The 9,852-nt window shown below is 39.3% G+C and overlaps 1 pseudogene; it reads right to left on the minus strand.

The window, feature by feature from the left end:
* Window positions 1-1,986: 1,986 nt before the first annotated feature.
* On the minus strand, window positions 1,987-8,676 carry LOC103582961 (annotated as a pseudogene).
* Window positions 8,677-9,852: the final 1,176 nt, after the last annotated feature.

Here is a 9,852-nt window from a genome sequence, read left to right on the forward strand (position 1 = left end):
AAATTTAAAAGTTTCTACAGTGCCCAATGCATGTTAAGTACAGACTAAGCCTTCAAACTTGAGTGATTCCATTATTATGAATTACGTAGTTCACAAAACTCTGTGTTCCCTCTACTTAATTTTCTTCATTTTGTGATAAAAGGTAATGAATGATATTGGAGAAGGTTTATATGAGAAACAAATGATTTTCAAGTCACTATACCCTATGGAATTCTATGAAAATGTGAGTTAACATGGAAAATAATGGAGAGAGATTGGATATTATTTGTTCTTTATTAAGAAACTGCAGTATGACAGTAATTTTTCCTCTTCCCTAGCTACTGCTTGAAGTCTAGAAGTGGAAAGGATAACTGTGAAAAGTAAAAAAGGCTTTGGGGGATCTGTGGGTCATCATATGAAGAGATAAACACACACACAAGGAGAATGCCATGTGAAAACTAGTTATTGCTGCTATAAGCTGAGGAAGTACCAGAAGGTAGGTGAGGCCTGAACAGATCCCGCGCTGGCATCTTCACGGGGAGCATGGTCCTGCCAACACCTTATTTTTAGTGTTCTGGCTCCAGGACCACAAGAAAAAGTTTCTGTTGTTCTAAGCCATCCAGTACATTGTTATGGCAGCCCTAGGAAACTCATACAGTTAACATACAGCTAATTTGAAAACATAGTAAATAGGATATTTCTATGAAATATCTATAGAAGGATTTCCTTGAAAAAATACACATTGTTTTTAATAATACATTATCAAATGTAATAATTAAACCCATATCACGGAACTTCATCATAAATCTCCCCAAATCTAATATATGAGGAAAGTATTTGTTCTCATGTAGACCTGGGTCAGCACACTTAGAAATACAATAGGTAACAAACTCCCATGTTTTGTTTTCTTGTTTTGCTGTGACATTGTAACTTTTTCTTGGTAGAATCAGAGTCACAAAGCCACTAGAAGTATTAAGAGAACAAGATGCCCACCACACAAATTAGACCTTATACAAATACGTAAAGGTCTAGACAGGGGAATCAGAACATCAGAGATTGCCAACCGAAACAGTCTGATTCAGTGGTCTGGAGAACTGTAGGGTTTGCAGGAAAATTCAAACTTTCAGTGTCTTACCATACAGATATCTCCTTGATAACAAGCTCATGGACAAGTCTGTGGAAAACTGTACCTCTGACAAAATGGAAATCAAGCACTTGGTGTTTGTTTTGATGATACTCTTGATGGGCAAGGCCAAGAATCCAGACAATAAGCTGTAGGCTTGTATCCACAAAGCCCATATGCATCTGTCTATATTCATTTATTGGGACATTAAAAACAGTAACAGCTTCTTCATTTCTTCCTTCTAAATATCATGCAAATGAGGTTATTTGCAAATTCAAATATGGAACCAGAAAGGGAAGGGGTTCTGGCAAATGCAGTTCCTAAAATTATCCACATTGATATAACAAAATCCAGAAGAAGTTTAGAGAGCACTCTTTGAAGAACTTTGCATAATTATAAATTTCTGCCAATTATTTGTTAGGAAAATGGAATAAGGCTCCTTTTACCAAAAAATAAAATTCTCTCCCAGTAAGAAAGGTGGAAAATGTAATACGCAAGTGATATCCTATATTTGCCACACTAAGTCAGTCAAAAGAAAAGGAAAAAAAAAAAAAAGAAATACTAAATTGTCATTGTTTCAATAACCCCTTATTTAGAGAACAATTTAAGAAACTAAATACAAATTAGGCCAGCTGCCAAAATTAAAACAAAAAAGAAACTAAATAAAAATTAAACCTATGTATATTAAAAACACACTTCAAATCACCCATGAGTCCAACAGCTGTAAAGACTAAAGTTTTATTTCCTGAATTGTAAGAAAAAACAATACCTGCGAAAATTCATGTACTATAGCTATGATTAGTTAGAATTATTTTCCCCTAAATGTTTATTTGTGATTAAACTATAAACACCCACCTTATGTGTCCACTTTAAGGATGAGGCACTCATAAAAGCAATATCATATTTCCAGGGTTTATAAGATTACTCTCCTGGTGTGAGTTTTCTGAAGGGCTACACAGTAATTCATCTGCAGGAAGATGTCCCACATCACGTAGTGTTTTCTTGTAGTGTTTTCTTGCAGTGTGCATTCTCACGTGTCTTCTTAAGGATGAGGAATAATTGAAGGCTTTCCCACAGTGCTCACATGTATAAGGTTTCTCTCCAGTGTGCAGTCTCATGTGTACTGGTAAAGATTATGGCCATTTGAAGACTTTCAACATTCCTTACATTCATAAGGTTGCTCTACAGAGCGTGTCTCATGTGTTGGTTGCAAGCGTTTAGGCCACCTGAAGGCTTTTCCACAATGTGTGCATTCACAGAGTCTCTCTGCAGTGTGCCTCCTCATGTGTTTTTGTAAAGATATGTAGCAGTAGAAAGCTTTCCCAGACAGCTTGCACTAGTACAATTTGTCTTCATTATGCATTCTAATGTGTTCTCAAGGCAGGCAAACTGAAGGCTTTCCCGCACTGTTTTCATTCATAGGGTTTCACTCTAGTGTGTGTTCTCATATGCTTTCGTAAGGATATGGGCCAATTAAAAGTTTTCCCACACTGTGTGCATTCATAGGGTTTTTCTCCACTACACACATGTCCTCAAAAGGATGAGATGAGGGTTGGCTGAATGTTTTCCCACATTGATTATATTCATAGGGCTTCTCTCCATCATGAGTCCTTTCATTGTCTCTGAAAGGACTGGGGATAAATGAAGGCTTTCCCACATTGTTTGCATTCATAGTATTTCTCTCCAGGGTGCATGTATCATGTGTCTTCAAAAAACTGAGGAACAACTGAAGGCTTCCCCACATTCCTTACATTTATATGGCTTCTCTCCAGTGTGACTTCTCAAATGACTAGTAAGACTTGAAAAATCAATGAAGGCTTTCCCAGATTGCTTACATTCATAGGTTTTCTCAGCAGTGTCAATCTGTATATGCTGATTGAGGGAAGACATATCAGGAAAGGTTTTCCCACATAATTTACAAGCATAGGGTCTCTCTCCACTGTGGGTTCTAACATGCATTCTTAGGTGTGAATGACAACCATAGGCCTGCCCACTTTCCTGGCACTGATACAGTTTTTGTCCAGTGTGAACTGTGATGTGACTCTTGAGGGATGAACAATGCATGAAGACCTTTCCATAGGCACTGTATCCATACTGGTTTAGTCCAGTAGGAATTTTCTTGCATGGGTTAAGATTTGGAATCTGCCTGAAGACTTCTCCATATTGATCAAGATTTTCAGAGTCTCTCCACCATGTGATTTCTAGTACAAATGAGAAGCATGTTATTAGTGAATTAATAATTATTTATTGGTATTTATTAATAAGTATTAGGATTTCATTTTAGGTAGGTTTTTCATTGTAAGTGTAGGTTTTCTACACTATCTGCATTGTTTGAAAGGGTATAAACTGCTCTGCAAGAGCATTTGACCACTGCTATTATTAAAGGTGTTTCTAATAAATGGGGTTTCTAAATAATTGTTTCCAACTGAATTATGTTTCCAACACTCAATGTCTAGTCACATTTACAGAAATAATTTTTGCAAAAATTCTGTGAATAAATTTGGAGCTAGGCCTATATGAGTTTTCTGTTTGCTACCTTTTTAAATTTTGTAATATAGTAAGTAAGATTCTCTCCTGGAATACTGTTTACTCTTGAGTGTGACTCACCTCACATTTCTCCCCTCCTTGTGTGCTGATCTTCAATGCTAAGGTCTTCCCCAATTTTTCCTAAAACAGAGGGTCAGGAATCATTTCTTTATTTTTTTTTATTCTTTTTATTTTATTTTATTTTATTTTGTCAATATACAATGTGGTTGATTATTGTGGCCCAATTACCGAACCCCCCCCTGGCCCCCAGGTATCATTTCTGGTGAACTTTGCTACTTTACGTTCCTTAGTTACTTTTTCTCCATAAGCACCCTGCTGATAAACTGACCTATTGACCATAAATTGAATTTCAACATCTGAAACAAAAGAGTGAACACATTTTATGAAAAACAAGGCACCATAGCTAAAGAAGACAAAAGGCATTTAGTTGTTTCAGGACTTCATCAAGCACAAGGGGTCAAAATGGCAAGTAATTTAATGAACACAATAACATCTTCACTGGACTGCAAAAACAAACTTCCCTGGGCCATGAAACATATCCGTAAGGATGGCACTAAGGGAGCTTTCTTTATGGGAAGAAAATCTCCCTTTAATACATCGATTCTCGTTCTCACAGAATAACTATTAGATTCTCGCTCCATGACAGCCATGACCATGTCTGTCTTACTTACCAGTGTACTGTACTGCCTTTCCACAATCCAAGTCTTGGAACAGGCTTGATGTGTAAGAAATACTTGATCACTAAATGACTAAGTGAAATACTTGATCACTAAATGACTAAGTATAGGACAATGCCATCCTTACCTATTGAAGCCAGGTTCTGAAAACTTTTGAGCATCACATCTCTGTAGTGGTCCCTCTGAGCAGAATCCAGCACAGCCCACTCCTCCAGGGTCAAGTCCACAGCCACATCCTCAAAGACCACTGAGTCCTGAAACATCCAACATATGTGCAGGAGCATAGCTGAGACTGGAAGCACGGGTACCGTACTCCATCCATACACAGTGCACACATGGTGCTGTGGCCTCCCAGCATCTGCCCTGTGGCTCTTGTCAGACCTCGTCCTCTGTCTACACTCACTTCCTCATAGGTTTAACAGCACCACTAACACATTGAACTAGTCCCTACATCTTCACTAGGACCACTTCAGGACTTATTCCTCTCTATCAAAAGGGTTTAGACCACATTGGAGATATCAAAGAAGTGCCATCCAAATGAAANCCTCCTATCCCCAGATGTGACCACTATCAGAAATTTTATAGTTATTCTTTTTGTCTTTACCGTCTATTATGTATCATTAAGAAGTGTTTAACTTTGCATCTTTTAACCTTTCCATGAAAGGATATTAATAGAATTACCCTGAACATGGTCATCATTGGTTTCTGAGCCTCAGTCTGTTTCACACATGCTGGTGTTTGAGACTTAGGCCATCCAACTTACCCACCCATTCCAATGCTTATAACCTTTGAGCTGTTTCAAGTTTATTTTTTGCTCTTGTGAAAATGCTGCTGCTATAATTCATGTTTGTTTCCAAATGCCCACATATAACAAATTCTCAACCCATTGGAGAGAAATTATTGGGTTGTTGATTATGTGTAATTTCGAACTTAAANAGCAGTAGAAAGCTTTCCCAGACAGCTTGCACTAGTGCAATTTGTCTTCAGGATGCATTCTCAAGGCAGGCAAACTGAATGCTTTCCCACACTGTTTTCATTCATAGGGTTTCTCTCTAGTGTGTGTTCTCATATGCTTTCATAAGGATATGGGCCAATTAAAAGTTTTCCCACATTGTGTGCTTTCATAGGGTTTTTCTCCACTACACACTCTCACATGTCCTCAAAAGGATGAGATGAGGGTTGACTGAATGTTTTCCCACATTGATTATATTCATAGGGCTTCTCTCCATCATGAGTCCTTTCATGTCTCTGAAAGGACTGGGGATAAATGAAGGTTTTCCCACATTGTTTGCATTCGTAGTGTTTCTCTCCAGGGTGCATGTATCATGTGTCTTCAAAAAACTGAGGAACAACTGAAGGCTTCCCCACATTTCTTGCATTTATATGGCTTCTCTCCAGTATGACTTCTCAAATGACTAGTAAGACTTGAAAAATCAATGAAGGCTTTCCCAGATTGCTTACATTCATAGGTTTTCTCAGCAGTGTCAATCCGTATATGCTGATTGAGGGAAGACATATGAGGAAAGGTTTTCCCACATAATTTGCAAGCATAGGGTCTCTCTCCACTGTGGGTTCTAACATGCATTCTTAGGTGTGAATGACAACCATAGGCCTGCCCACATTCCTGGCACTGATACAGTTTTTGTCCAGTGTGAACTGTGATGTGACTCTTGAGGGATGAACAATGCATGAAGACCTTTCCATAGGCACTGTATCCATACTGGTTTAGTCCGGTAGGAATTTTCTTGTATGGGTTAAGATTTGGAATCTGGCTGAAGACTTCTCCATATTGATCAACATTTTCAGTGTCTCTCCACCATGTAATTTCTATTACAAATGAGAAGCATGTTATTAGTGAATTAATAATTAGTTATTAGTATTTATTAATAAGTATTAGGATTTCATTTTAGGTAGTTTTTTCAGTGTAAGTGTAGGTTTTCTACACTATCTGCATTGTTTGAAGGGGGATAAGCTGCTCTGCAAGAGCATTTGACCACTGCTATTATTAAAGTTGTTTCTAATAAATGGGGTTTCTAAATAATTGTTTACAACTGAATTACGTTTGCAACACTCAATGTCTAGTCACATTTACAGAAATAATTTTTGCAAAAATTCTGTGAATAAATTTGGAGCTAGGCCTATATGAGTTTTCTGTTTGGTACCTTTTTAAATTTTGTAATATACTAAGTAAGATTCTCTCCTGGAATACTGCTTAGTAGTAAGTAAGATTCTCTCCTGGAATACTGTTTACTCTTGAGTGTGACTCACCTCACATTTCTCCCCTCCTTGTGTGCTGATCTTCAATGCTAAGGTCTTCCCCAATTTTTCCTAAAACAGAGGGTCAGGAATCATTTCTTTATTTTATTTTATTATTTTTATTTTATTTTAGTTATTTTGTCAATATACAATGTGGTTGATTATTGTGGCCCAATTACCGAACCCCTCCCCCCACCCCCCAGGTATCATTTCTGGTGAACTTTGCTACTTTACGTTCCTTAGTTACTTTTTCTCCATAAGTACCCTGCTGATAAACTGACCTATTGACCATAAATTGAGTTTCATCATCTGAAACAAAAGAGTGAACACATTTTATGAAAAACAAGGCACCATAGCTAAAGAAGACAAAAGGCATTTAGTTGTTTCAGGACTTCATCAAGCACAAGGGGTCAAAATGGCAAGTAATTTAATGAACACAATAACATCTTCACTGGACTGCAAAAACAAACTTCCCTGGGCCATGAAACATATCCGTAAGGATGGCACTAAGGGAGCTTTCTTTGTGGGAAGAAAATCTCCCTTTAATACATTGATTCTCGTTCTCACAGAACAACTATTAGATTCTTGCTCCATGACAGCCATGACCATGTCTGTCTTACTTACCAGTGTACTGTACTGCCTTTCCACAATCCTAGTCTTGGAACAGGCTTGATGTGTAAGAAATACTTGATCACTAAATGACTAAGTGAAGGATGATGCCATCCTTACCTATTGAAGCCAGGTTCTGAAAACTTTTGAGCATCACATCTCTGTAGTGGTCCCTCTGAGCAGAATCCAGTACAGCCCACTCCTCCAGAGTCAAGTCCACAGCCACATCCTCAAAGACCACTGAGTCCTGAAACATCCAACATATGTGCAGGAGCATAGCTGAGACTGGAAGCACGGGTACCGTACTCCATCCATACATAGTGCACACATGGTGCTGTGGCCTCCCAGCATCTGCCCTGTGGCTCTTGTCAGACCTCTTACTCTGTCTACACTCACTTCCTCATAGGTTTAACAGCACCACTAACACATTGAACTGGTTTCTACATCTTCACTAGGACCACTTCAGGACTTATTCCTCTCTATCAAAAGGGTTTAGACCACATTGGAGATATCAAAGAAGTGCCATCCAAATGAAACAAATACTTGCATTTTAAGGCCAACAATCCCTTGTGACACAAACTTTTTTCATCTCCCTGCCTACTGCACACTATATTACTCAGCACTCCATGAGGCACAGAGTCAAACCCAGATGAGGTTTTAAGGTTTATGAAAGCACACTGAAGGACTGGGAACTTTCCCTTCTGTTCCCTTCCCGGGAACTTTCCCTTCTCTTCCTTTCTGCACACATGAGGCCAAGGGATCTGTGGGGACTCAACTTGCAGCAAGGGCCAGGAAGCCACAGTGTCTTAAAGAACTCCAGGCCCAATTGGCTGAATGAAAACAGCCTTTTAGAGAAGCACTAATCTTAACTTATTCATGAAATAATTATCATAGGTTCAGCCTCTACTTTTTCTCTATGTGCATTTTCATTGAAACAGGAAGTTATTGAGAAATCAGACCTCAGGAAAGAAGGAAAAGGTGTGAGAATTTAGACCTCAGCACATTCCCTATACCCCTGAACCTGAACCTCAGTGCTAAAGCCCACCAGTGTTTTTTTTAATCTAATTCAACTTTGAGTTCTCTCTCTCACTTTCTCTCATTGTCTCTCTTTCTCTCTCTCACACCTCTCTCTCGCATACACACAAAGTACACACAGAGTGAGAGTATAAAATTTGCAAACAGCTCTTTTCACCAGAGCCATGAAAGTGTATTATTGCTAACCTCAATGCTAAGGTTAAGAGCCTCACTTTGTGAAGAAGTTAACTGAAGCTGAAAACATTTGACTGTGAATTTACCATATGATAAAAGACATGAAGGATTAAGCAGTGCTTTCCTTTAAAACTCTCCCTTATCTCAAATTCCAGGAAAAAGTAATTCCCCACATACCACCCTGGAGGCTGCACTCTCTTTCTCATTTTTATATCCCATATTGGACACATGAGCATGACCGCCAAAGCCCTGAACACAGGAACCACCGAGAGGCATGGTACCTTTGAACTCTGGTTTCTAAAGAAAGATCACCAACCCACTAACATCCATGAGTGGGGGACAAAAAATACTGTCGTGCAACAGTTCTGATGCTAGCATTTACCTATTTGGCAGCAGAATAATGAAAATACCCTATTATTGGTACAGGGAACAACGGAAGCCCCTTGGGTCTGCCTCCATTGTTCTTAGTACAGTGCATCTGTAGTGTTTTCTCATCATAAAGCTCCCTTGCCTAGTGTGCAGAGTTCCCTTGCCTAGTGTGCAAAAAAGAGCTAACATTGTAGGCCTTAGAACTTTACCTTCAGAAAGGCTTGCTGATGATGCTGCCCTCGGCTGGTGCTGTTGGATTGAATTGTGTCCTCCAAAATCCATCTATTAGAAACTCAACCTCCACGGTGATAATGTTAAGTGGGTGGGAAATCCTATTATGGTCATTGAAAAGTGGGGCCTTGAAGAGGTGAGCAGATGGTTAGGACCATGCCCTAGTGAGTAAATGGATTAATAAGTTGATGATTTAATTGTGGTCATGGGTATGACTCTGACAGCTTTAAAATGAGAGTGCTTGAGGAGCTTGCCCTCTCTCTCTGCTTCTGCCATCTGACATGTGACACCCTGCTTTGCTGTGAAGAGTCACCAGCGAGGCTCTCACCAGACCTGTTCTCTGGACTTTGGTCTTCTCATCTTCTGAGACTGTAAGCAGTACATATTATTTCTTTACAAATTACCCAGTTAGAGGTATATCAGTTATAAGAAACAGACTAATACAGCTGCTGTCTGGGAACCTGGGTTTCGGGAGGGTTCACACCATGCTCACTACTATGCAAGCTACACTGTCAGTGCTGAATACCTGCTTTCCTTCTGGAAGTCTGGCAGTTTGGTACATGCCAGGCAGAGGATGCTTATATGATCAGGCAGCAGTAAAAATCCTGAGTGCTGAGTCTCTCTAGCGAGCTTCTCTGGGAGACGTTTCACATGTGTTGTCACAGCTCATTGATGGGAGCCAGATGCATTCTGTGTGACTCCACCGGGAAAGGACTTTTAAAACCCTGCGCCTGGTTCCTTTTGGACTGCTCTCCAGTGCCTTCTCCCTTTGCTGATTTCCTTGTGTGTCTTTTTGTAACAAATCACAGTCATGAGTGTGACTGTATGCTGAGTCTTGTGAATCCTACTAGC

The sequence above is a fragment of the Galeopterus variegatus genome, unplaced genomic scaffold (genome assembly GCF_000696425.1).
Source record: "Galeopterus variegatus unplaced genomic scaffold, G_variegatus-3.0.2 Scaffold18715, whole genome shotgun sequence".
NCBI classification, from domain to species: Eukaryota; Metazoa; Chordata; class Mammalia; order Dermoptera; family Cynocephalidae; genus Galeopterus; species Galeopterus variegatus.